The following is a 12,046-nucleotide window of genomic DNA, read 5'->3' as shown; positions in this document are numbered from 1 at the left end:
GGATATTCAGACTTTAGCCATTAATACGTTTTAGGATAATGAAAAACACCAATGTCTGGGGGATGCCAAAATATCTCCAGTCCCCCAAAACCCACTCAGACTCCAGGGGTTAAAGAATATGGAAATAAATAATTATATAATGACATCAGGCTACTAAAGCAATTCATTCATTCATTCAAAAAAGTATTCAACATTTAAGTTAATCGAACTTATAAAACACACCATTCTAAAAAAGAAGAAGAACATTTTTCTTATTTTAAATGTGATTATATATAGCATAGTATATAAAATAAACATTTCTGATGATACATATAAAAATTATCCCTTACATTTTTTAGACTGGTAAGAGACGTCCAAACATGAATGACATATCCCCAAAATAAAATAATACAGCTTAAAAAATAAAATAAAATGTTTAAAGTTAAATCATAAACAGAATCTCATAGGTCCTAGTGGGGGTATTCTCCTGTATGTGAAACCTGAAGGGGTGCTTCACAGACCCCTCACGGCGAGGGTGGAGTTCCAGACCGTATGATCTAAGTCAATGGGGTACATTATTTCAAAGCTAACATTAATGTAATGTTTAAATAATCAGTACCCCCACTACATCTGATGTCCGCTGATTCTTAATTCAACAAAATGATAAAACATAATTGCACATAATTTTGTTCAATTGCACAATTGAAACATAATTTCTACATCAGATTTTTTTTTTAAACGTACGACTGAACTTTTCTCATTCGACAGAAATACTATTTGCAAATTATTTACCCGGCCTATAACACTTTGTGTTAATGTTCTTACCTAGAACAGAAAACATACACTTTGACTCTTTGACTATTTTGTAGGCATCATGTAATGTTAAATGGTTTACTAAAAAAAATTAAAGCGGCTGTGATTTTCAAACTGAAAGAAATGTACGAGCTAAGGATGTTTCAACTATTATCATCATTTCCTTTTGACCCTGATAAACCGGTAATTAATTTTCTATGCAAGTGACACAATATACAGTTCTCATACTATTTGTGTTAATAGCCGTGCTAAAACATTTATGACTATTTTTGCATGCCAACAGATTATGTCAAGGGTGTTTCACATCTAAGAATCACAATGTTTTGTAAATGACATTTTTCTTACACCTCAAGATTTAGCCATATCAAGATTTTGGACGGCCGTTCACAATTTGTTTGTTGGACTGTACGTTTTTAGGTGATCTTTGTGCGGTGAAATTTAATGAAAATTAAGTTACAGTTTTTTCTCTTCGAGATATTTCTTTTAGTGCAACTTTGTGTCTGTCCAAAAAGTGTGATCACATGAAGCATCGAAACAAAAATGAAGTCTAGCTGTTTTACACTTAAAACTATTACAACCTAAACAAATCAAACGGTTCCACCGAAAGCTGCACACTCGTTTAAGTTTGAGCATGTTAAAGATTCCACACTCTTGTTGAGATACATTTTATCCATAACCTTTCGTGTATTCAAGTGACCAAATCACTAAGAAAGAGAGTATAGCAAGAAAACTGATGTTTACAATGCATATAGAATTCAGAATACAATTGTTAAACGTGCAGTATGGAATTTTTGGCCACCAGGGGTCACTCAATCAAAATAATAACATAAGACGTACTTTGATGACGTCGGGAAAGAGCGTAGGCTCATGGGAGTTGTTGTTCATTGGAACACGCGCTCTGTCGCTCCCCACATTCCTCACTCATTTTAATTGAGGCCGGCGACACACTGGATGCGTGGCGCAAGCGTCTCAGCTGCGTGGCGTGTCAGTTTTTAATTTGGCTCCCATGTTAATAGGTTAGAGCTTGCAGACTGCCTGTGTGAGCCGCGCGTCTCAGGTGCGGCACGAGCCGCGCGGAAAACACGTGCATGCTAGACATAGAACCGACGCCTATTTTTCACGCGACACGCGCGCGTGTTGGAGGCGTTTCCAGGCAAAATATAATATAAAATATAATTCACTACCTCGACTTGAAAATGAGTCTTACCATCTTCTGTTATGACTGTTACACTTAATACAAACCCATCTACTACACTAAAGTTAGACATTAAAAGTCAAGGATGCCGCAGGAACTATTTCCTTTGTATGCATCTCTAAACATCACACCGGTAAATAAACCGCTGTTGATAAGTTTTTCATTTAAGTGAGAGGCGGGATAATTTTAGTCCATTTTAGACGCTCCGCACCAACACATGTTTTAGATGATTTAGGTATTCATCAGACTAAAAGGTTTGATTCGGGAAACACACACGACTGGAACTGCGTGTTGTCATGACCGTCTTTATAATTGATCTACTTTTACTTTTAAAACGACACAGTGTGAAATTACGGTCTTCGACAGCACGGGCCTCTGAAATGTTGTAGTATATCTTTATCGTTTTCACAAAATATCTAAACATTTATCTATCTTAAAATATTAGTTATTACGTGTTTACAAAGTTGTCATGTCCGACGTTTACATTTTAAGAACATTTGATATAGTTTATCGTTTTTTACATTTTATAACATATATTTCACCAAACCTTAAGGCCTGAAAATAGGGTTCTCTTACGAGAGCTCTCTCGTACTGCGTCTTAGCTAAGACGCTACGGGAAAAGTCTCTTTTCACAAAATACTGAAGCAAAAAATTATCCTTAATTTTGTATTTTTGTAAGCGCATTTGCAGCAGTACACAGCCATAGGCGAGACGGCTCGTTCGCTCATTGGCTTGTTCTGCGGCAACTGCACAGCCTATCGAGCGCGGGCTGATGCAACATCAGACCATTAAGGGCGCTTCGCGCCCTTCTTGCCACTTCCTGCCGAAACGGGTGTGGCCCAACCTATAAAAGGAGCTCGAAAAGGCTGACTCACCTGATTTTTCATCTCTTCAGCGAAGCTCACGCATCGCTGGATCACGGAGGAAGCAAGCGCCGTCTGAGAAAGCACATCAGCAGGACGAGCCATTCTGAAGCTGCTGGCATCGCCGCCTTCCATTGCCGTTCCTGCTGCGCTATCCGGCGCCTATATCCTTTCAATCCTGTTATATCCAAGCTGTTCTTTATGTGTGTGTGTGTGTGTGTTCGCCCTGCGACAGAGCCCCACTCAGCGAGGGAGACCGGTACGTCATCTGTGTCTCCTGCCTGGGTGAAGATCATGCAGCGCTCGCTCGCTGACGGCGGATGCCCCCACTGCGAGCTGTTGCCATGGTGACTCTGAGGACTCGCCTGGCCTTTTTCTCTGAGCCTGCATTCTCCGCTACGCTGAGGCGCCGTAAAAGCATAGCTTCCAGCGGATTCCGGAACCGTCTTCAGCTCAACCGAGCTCGCCGGTTCGCCCGCTGTTTGCCGGCGCGTCGTCCGAGGAAGTCGATCTCAGGGCCATATTCAGCACGACATATTCAACAACTCGTTCGTCTGTCTCACTAGCATTCTCCACACTGATGATGCTAAAAACAGGAACTACCACTCACTTCCGCCGGTGGAACAGGCGATAGCGACGCACCTTTGTCCGCCCTCTGCTGGACGGCGGCAAAAGCGGTGTTGCCATCTAAAGCCTCCTGTGTGACGCTGCGTCGGCACTACTAATGATGGCTGCTTCATCGAAGCGCAGGTGTACGAGTTCCGCTGTGGCCGAGCTCTCACCCAAGCGCGCCGCTTGCCCGCTTGCCTGCACACAAAAGCCGTTATCACAACAGCTTCAGCAACGCAGCTCGAGACCCCCGTTCTCGCTCTACTGGCCGTCGCCCCGCGCCGCGGGGACCGCGACAGAGGATTACGGTGAGGCCGGGAGCCCCGAAGCCATCCTGGGAAAGCCATCCACGCATGCTGCATGACGCTGGGTCGGCACTACACACGATGGCTGCTTCATCGAAGCGCCGGTGTACGAGTTCCGCTGCGGCCGGGCTCTCACCTAAGCGCGCCGCTGTTTCAGTTTCCAGAGATTGTGACTGTTTCAGCGTTTTTTGCAATGCGCAAGCCTGTACGGTTGCCCGCTTGCCTGCAAGTCGATCAAGCGCACTACATAGTAGACGTGCCCACTCCTCAGTGCCCACAATCACTATGTCACACGCGTCATGTGGTTTCTGTAAAAACGAAACCCGTGCACGTTCGTCCGGCCACGGCCGATGGTGCTATAAATGTAGTGACGATGCCCACTCCTCAGTGCCCATCTCCACATGTAAGCACAGCCCTGCACACAGGGCCTGCGCCCATAATGTCGACTCAAGTCGGTCGCGCACACTGCATAGTAAACGTGCCCACCCCTCAGTGCCCACAATTACTATGTCACACGCGTCATGTGGTTTCTGTAAAAACGAAACCCGTGCATGCTCGTCCGGCCACGGCCGATGGTGCTATAAATGCAGTGACGATGCCCACTACCCAGTGCCCATCTCCACATGTAAGCACAGCCCTGCACACAGGGCTAGCGCACATAAGATCGACACAGATCGGTCGAGCGCGCCACATAGTAAACGTGCCCACTTCCCAGTGCCCACATACACTATGTCACATACGGTGCGGGGCTTCTGTAAAAACGAGGCCCGTGCACGTACATTCTGCACAGGCAGACAGCGAGTTGAAAGTGGTAAAAGTGCACACATGCAGCCCACGGTTACTCGCAGATATATCGAGTCCCACGGGACCCGCTCAGCCTCCCTCCAGTCGGTTAAGCGCCGGAACGGGGTCGAGGAAGAGCGATCTGCCCGCTGTGATCAGCACGCCCCCCGCCTCAGATGCGCAGCACACTCGAGCGCCGCCGTTGCCCAGTCAACAGAGCGCGTTTCGCATCCAGCCCTTAGCCATTCATGCAGATGCATGGTCAGTGCTTCCAGGGGTTTCGGATTGGGTGCTAGGCATTATAAAGAGAGGCTACTCGCTACAGTTTTCTCGACGCCCACCGCGCTTTTCAGCGCGCGTCGAAACTACGGTCAAAACAGAAGTAGCACACATACTTCGGGCCGAAATATCAAAACTGTTGAGCAAAGGGGCTGTAGAGCCTGTGTCTCAAAGCGAGGGGGGGCTGTACAGCAGATACTTTCTGGTGCCCAAGAGAGTCGGGGGTCTCCGGCCCATACTGGATCTAAGACAGCTGAACAGGCATTGATGAAACGCAGTTTCAAAATGCTCACGACCAGGAAGCTCCTCGCGCAGATTCGCAGAGGGGACTGGTTCATGTCAATAGATCTGAAGGACGCGTATTTTCAAATACAGATAGTGTCAAACCACAGGTGATATTTGAGATTCGCCTTCGAGGGCCAGGCATACCAGTTTGCAGTCCTGCCATTCGGCTTGTCCGTAGCTCCTCGTACGTTTACGAGGTGCATGGATGCAGCGCTCGCTCCTCTCAGACTCAGAGGCATACGAGTGCAGAATTATTTGGACGACTGGCTGGTTCTGGCCCGATCATGAGCGGAGCTCGTGGACCACAGAGCCGTTTTACTCGATCACCTCGAGAAGCTCGGCCTCAGTGTCAATTGGGCGAAGAGTTCGCTGAACCCCAGTCAGACGATCCTGTTTCTGGGTATAGTTCTGAACTCGTGTTCCATGACGGCGCGGCTGTCACCACAGCGCGCGATGGGCATTCAGCGTGCAGCGAGTTCTTTCCGCTGTGGCGCGACTGTGTCGCTCAAACACTGTCAAAAGATGCTGGGTTTCATGGCCTCAGCATCTCCGGTTCTGCGGCTGGGCCTGCTCCGCATGCGCCCCCTGCAGTTCTGGCTGAAGGCTCGGGTGCCGCGCAGAGCGTGGGCGTCTGGCCGGCTGCATTTCAAGGTCGATCAGAGCTGTGTTGCGCCTCTAGCACCTTGGACAGCGAACGGCTGGTACCGATCAGGTGTAAGCCTGGGGACTTCCCCGAGTGTGAAAATGGTGTAGACGGACGCCTCCACTTCGGGATGGGGAGCGCTGCTCGAAGGCAGACCGTCCTTTGGCCTATGGTCAGAACGGGAAAAGCTCCATCATATCAACTGCCTGGAAATGCTGGCAGTGGAGAACGCGCTGACGCGCTTTTGTCCCCATATCAAGGATCACCACGTCGTAGTCCGTTCGGACAACATGTCCGTGGTGTCCTACATAAATCGCCAGGTTGGTCTCGGGTCCCGAAACCTGTGCAGGCTGACGGAACTCGCTGAGAGCAGTGCATGTGCCTGGACTGCAGAATCTGGGTCCAGACAGGCTGTCCAGAGGCAATGTTCCTACGGGCGAATGGTCTCTACACCCGCAAACAGTCCGGCTGTTGTGTGAGAGATTTGGCATGGCGGAGGTGGACCTCTTTGCGTCCCACGAAAATGCTCACTGCCCCGCGTTCTTTTCCAAGAACGAAAGCGCGCTGTCACGGAGATGGCCGTGCTGCCCGCTTTATGCGTTCCCTCCCATCTCCCTCCTTCCGCAGGTGATAGAACGGGTGAGAGAAACGAGATGTTCAATACTGCTTGTAGCACCTCTTTGGAAGAACCAACCATGATTCCCAGATTTGATGCAGTTAGCAGATGTTGCCCCGTGGCCGGTACCATTGAGGAGAGACCTCTTCTCGCAGGCCAGGGGCTCGATTTGGCACCCTCAACCGGAGTTGTGGTCCCTCTATGTATGGGCACTCAATGGTTACCCGCTGATCTCGCAGTGGGAGTGCTAAATACCATCACTCAGGCTAGAGCTCCGTCGACACGACGTCTGTATGCCTCGAAGTGGTCGGTGTTCTCCAGCTGGTGCACAGCTCGAGGTTATTCACCCCTTAGTTGTGAGGTGACGGAGGTCCTCTCCTTCCTTCAGGAGCTGTTGGATAAGGGCAGAGCCCCATCCACGCTCAAAGTTTATGTGGCTGCCATCGCGGTGTTTTCTGAAACGGCGTCCGGTCAGTCAATAGGAAGGAATGATTTAGTCATCCGGTTCCTCAGAGGAGCTAGGAGGCTGAATCTTCCCAGACCTCCGTCAGTCCCTATGTGGGACCTCGCGGTGGTTTTGGAGGCCTTGAAGGGTCCCCCTTTCGAGCCTATCCAATCGATTAGCCTTCAGCATCTGTCGTTCAAGACAGTATTCTTGTTGGCTCTCGCTTCTGTGAAGCGTGTGGGTGATTTGCACGCACTCTCGGTGAGCCAGTCGTGCTTGGAGTTTGGGCCCAATGACTCAAGAGTCATACTCAAACCTAGGCACGGTTATGTGCCGAAATCCCTCAACACACCATTTCGGGCTCCGGTTATTGCCCTGTCTGCCCTGCCGGTGTCAGGGGAGGATGGAGACTTGAGTCTTCTTTGCCCTGTCAGGGTTTTAAGAGCTTATGTGTCTCACTCTGCTGCCTTTCGGCAGACGGAGCAGCTATTTGTCTCGTTTGGTGGGCGTTCCAAGGGAATGGCTGTTTCGAGACAGACTCTATCCAGATGGATAGTTGATGCCATAGCGTTAGCTTACGCTTCCAGGGGCCTTCAGTGCCCGTTGGGCGTCAGAGCACACTCCACAAGAGGCATCGCCTCGTCGTGGGCGTGGTCTACTGGGATCTCCTTGCAGGATATATGTATGGCGGCAGGTTGGGCCTCGCCGTCTACATTTATCAGGTTCTATAACCTAAAGGTTCCCGCCTTGCAAGCAAGGCTGCTGTCGGTATAGGCGAATCAGGGCCCTGAGGGGAATTCTGAGTTCACGAGCGCTATGCGCTGCCGACTGTTATATGGGCAGTATTGCGTAAGACCCGCATTGCCAAATTGGTCAGGCCTTGCCTCGGCTGTGTGACTTCATATTGCCGCATCTACGGATGCTGCTAGATATGGGACGGAGGGCTTTTTCCCTTTTCTGTCCTGGACTCTCTGTGAGTCCCTCAGGTGACTGTGCACTGTAAATCTTGGGCGTTGCTTCAGGTTTATTGGTGTGTGATCCCTGCGCGCACGGCGTTTTACATTGGGTTCCCGTAGCGTCTTAGCTAAGACGCAGTACGAGAGAGCTCTCGTAAGAGAACGTACTCGGTTACTAAACTTAACCTCGGTTCTCTCTAGAAGAGCGAACGAGTACTGCGTTCTCTGCCGTGCGCACGATTCACTATGGTTCGCTTCGGCGATGAAATAAATCAGGTGAGTCAGCCTTTTCGAGCTCCTTTTATAGGTTGGGCCACACCTGTTTCGGCGGGAAGTGGCAAGAAGGGCGCGAAGCGAATGGCTGTGTACTGCTGCAAATGCGCTTTACAAAAATACAAAATTAAGGATAATTTTTTGCTTCAGTACTTCGTGAAAAGAGACTTTTCCCGTAGCGTCTTAGCTAAGACGCAGTACTCGTTCGCTCTTCTAGAGAGAACCGAGGTTACGTTTAGTAACCGAGTACGTTAGCATCGGTCCACATTTCACCTGTTAGCCAGAAAATGCAAGTGAGCCGAGATTTCATTACTGAGATAATCTACATCAGGTGTCTCAAACTGGCGGCCCGCGGGCCATTTAAGGCCCCCCTTCCCCCTCCACCCGGCCCGCCACTGATGTCAAAAATAAAACATAATCCGGCCCGCTAAATTAATTTTATTATTATTATTATTATTATTATTATTATTATTTTCTAGTTGTCTCAAAAAAAAAAATGCGCATGCAGACAGATTTAAAAACCGCTGGTTTCGGGGCATTCGTTTATGTTGTTTGGCTGCGAAGTGCGAATGAAAAGATGTCTCTTTCCAAACCGAAAAGGAAAGCTGATGAAGAACACAGACAGTTTCAAGAAAGATGGACTTTGCAGTATTTTTTGTGGAGTTTAATGGAAATGCTACCTGTCTGATATGCAAAGAAAAAGTCGCCGTTCTAAAGGAAAATAATCTCAAGCGTCATTACTCTACTAAACATGGAGAACAGTATGATAAGTACCAGGAAGAGGAGAGAAAAAGACGAGCCACGCTGTTGCAGAGAGAGCTAACGTCCCAGCAAAACCTTTTCCATAAAGCCAAAAAGGATGCTGATGCTGCAGTTGAGGCAAGTTGTGTGGTGAGTGAGTTGATCGCTAAAGCGGGAAAGCCATTCACAGAAGGGCAGTTTATAAAGGATTGCATGCAGAAAGTCGCTGATATTCTTTGTCCAGAAAAGAAAAACTTGTTCATCAATCTATCTTTGTCGGCGAACACAGTGGCAGAGCGGATCAGCGCGTTATCCAGTGACATTTATGATCAGTTACGCAGCAAATTGAAAATGTTTCACAGCATATTCTGTGGCGCTTGACGAAAGCACAGACATAACAGACAGTGCTCAGTTAGCAATTTTCATCAGGGGTATTAATGACCAATTTGAAGTGACAGAGTTGCTGAGTTTGTGTCCAATGCACGGCCGTACCACAGCCAAAGATATATTTCAGCAGCTGTGTGACGCCATTGAGCGCGCTGGTTTGCCGTGGAACAGGCTGGTCGGCATTACCACTGATGGTGCCCCGTCTATGACAGGGAAAAAAATGGACTGGTAGCACTAGTACAAAGAAAGTTAGAAGAGGAAAATGCAGATGCAGCAGTTGTTCTGCACTGCATTATACACCAACAGGCACTGTGCAGCAAATGCTTGAAATATGAACATGTCATGTCTGTTGTCCTGAAATGTATAAATTACATCAGGTCTAGGAGTTTACAGCATCGCCAGTTTCTGGCCTTTTTAGAAGAAATTGAGTCAACATATGGTGATGTACTTTATTTTACTGAGGTCCGCTGGCTCAGCAGGGGGAATGTTCTGAGGAGATTCTTTGAGTTAAGATCAGAGGTGAAGAGATTCATGGAAGATGGCAGAATGGATGTTCCTGAATTTGATGATCCTAAATGGGTCATGGACCTTGCATTCTTAGTTGACATAACACAGGAGCTTAATGTCCTTAACCTGAAGCTCCAGGGCCCAGGTCAGCACATCACGGCAGCGTATGACAGTGTGAAAGCCTTCTCCACAAAACTAAGATTGTGGAAAACTCAGCTTTCTGTAAAAAACCTTAGTCATTTCCCAACATGCAGATCTCTTGCGGAGGAGGGCACAGCATTCAGTGGTGATGAATATGCCTCTGCCATTGAAAACCTACTGCAGGAATTTGATCAACGTTTTGCTGACTTCAAGGCACATCATGACACTTTCCAGCTGTTTGCCGACCCCTTCTCAGCTGATGTGGAGAGTGTCCCAAATCTTTTGCAAATGGAACTTATTGACTTGCAGTGCAACAGTGAGCTAAAAACTAAATTCAGAGTGGCACAAGGACAAGCAGACAAGACTGGACAGTTTTTAAGAGAATTACCTCCATTCTTCCCAGAGCTGTCCAAAGTGTTCAGTCGGGTAATGTGCCTTTTTGGAAGCACATATCTGTGTGAGAAACTTTTCTCAACTATGAACTTCAATAAATGCAAGTACAGGTCCAGGCTTAGTGATGCCCATCTTGAAGCTGTACTCAGAGTTTCAACTGTGACCTCCATCAGGGCAAATGTGGCTCAGTTGTGTGAGCAGAAGCGCTGCCAGGTGTCTGGCAAGAAATAGAATGGTGTACAAATGTATTCAGGGTTTGCATTTGTTCAGTGCAATGTTGTTAGTTGATCGCTAGGTTTTTTTGAGTTAAGTCAAAATAAAGAAAGGGAAAAATATTTGCACTACCTGTTAAAACTAATATATATACTGTTATAACAATAATAGAGACAATGCTGTTTAAATTCTTTTGTTAAGTTTGACAAAAATATTTTAGCAATGTAATTTGAAGTAAATTAAAAAATAATGTTTTAAAAATTTCCACTTTCTTGTTGTGCTTGAATGTTAAAATGGCCCTCCTATGAGGTGTCAATCACATCAATGGCCCCCAGCCAATTTGAGTTTGAGACCCCTGATCTACATGATGTGAAACTAGCTCGCAGTTACATTAGAGTTTTGGGTTCTAGTTTATGTTGAATAGTGTTTTGTTACTGTTCCACATGTTTAACACCGCATTACTACATTGTGAAGACACGTACTGTCTAAAGCGTTTTTCACTGTAGTAGTCCGACTCTGAAACCAGACCAAACAAAAATTAGCTCGAGCCTTAGTTGTAGCAGAAATAAAATGTTTTCTTTTTATCTTTCCACGATTTGTGCGTGTTGTTCTGAACCACAGTTTCATTTTTAACATCACAATTCGTATCGTATTGTCCTGCGTGATTGTGTGAGTGTCTGTTTTTTTTTTTTTTTTGCAAACAGTACTGCTGTAAAGTTGGCGAGCTCTTTTTGTTCTCTGCTTTACCGTGTTTATATATGTCAGTATTCTTTAAATTTGCTCGATTAAGTATTTAACACAGTTTTGGGTAATGTGTGTGTGTGTGAATATACACTGTAAAAAGTAATTGCTGATTCTACTTAAGAAAAACTAGTGAATTTAACTTACTTTGTAAAATTTGTTGAATTAAAATTAACTAAATTTGTGTATTGTACTAAAGGCATGTTCACGCTGTTGCAAATTTCTGGAGCACAGAATTTGCATAGTAATAATAATAATAGTGATGAATAATAGTTTTTTTAGTAAATGCCCTACAATTATTTATATATATATATATATATATATATATATATATATATATATATATATATATATATAGACGCACACACACACACACACGTGTGCTTGTGTATGCATTTATTTATAGGTTCTGAATCTTTTTTTCCTTCGCGCTATATAAAATAACTGGGAAGATTAAAGCTTATTTGCAAGCCCATCAGCTGCTGCTGCTTCACAATCTATTATATTTTTTATTTATAGAGCTTGATATAGTTACTGGCCATTGGGTAAGTTTCAGCATAAGACAAAACTACTCTTCTAATCGGCTACTTTAATTTCTTAAATGCATTTTCGAATCACGCATGCGCAATGGGATGGTGTGTGTTTGAAGAAGACGACAACGACGACGAAGAAGAAGAACTTCAGCTCGTGTTCGGGATGAGGCAGCAAAACTAGGTATGCTCTTGAACAACCATTTATAAACCTTGATGTCATTGTATTGCGTATAAACACACACACACTCACACGTGTGCTTGTGTATGCATTTATTTATAGATTCTGAACCTTTTTTCCTTCGTGCCATAAAATAACTGGGAAGATTAAAGCTTATTTGCAAGCCCA

General features: G+C 45.9%; 1 pseudogene; it reads left to right on the top strand.

Moving 5' to 3' along the window:
- The first annotated feature begins 8,621 nt into the window (after positions 1-8,621).
- LOC132152317 (general transcription factor II-I repeat domain-containing protein 2-like) lies at positions 8,622-10,557 on the top strand (annotated as a pseudogene).
- The last annotated feature ends 1,489 nt before the right edge of the window (positions 10,558-12,046 follow it).

Source organism: Carassius carassius, chromosome 10 (assembly GCF_963082965.1).
Source record: "Carassius carassius chromosome 10, fCarCar2.1, whole genome shotgun sequence".
In the NCBI taxonomy this organism is placed as follows: Eukaryota; Metazoa; Chordata; class Actinopteri; order Cypriniformes; family Cyprinidae; genus Carassius; species Carassius carassius.
The sequence above is the reverse complement of the archived record's forward strand: the minus strand, read 5'-3'. Positions and strand labels throughout refer to the sequence as shown.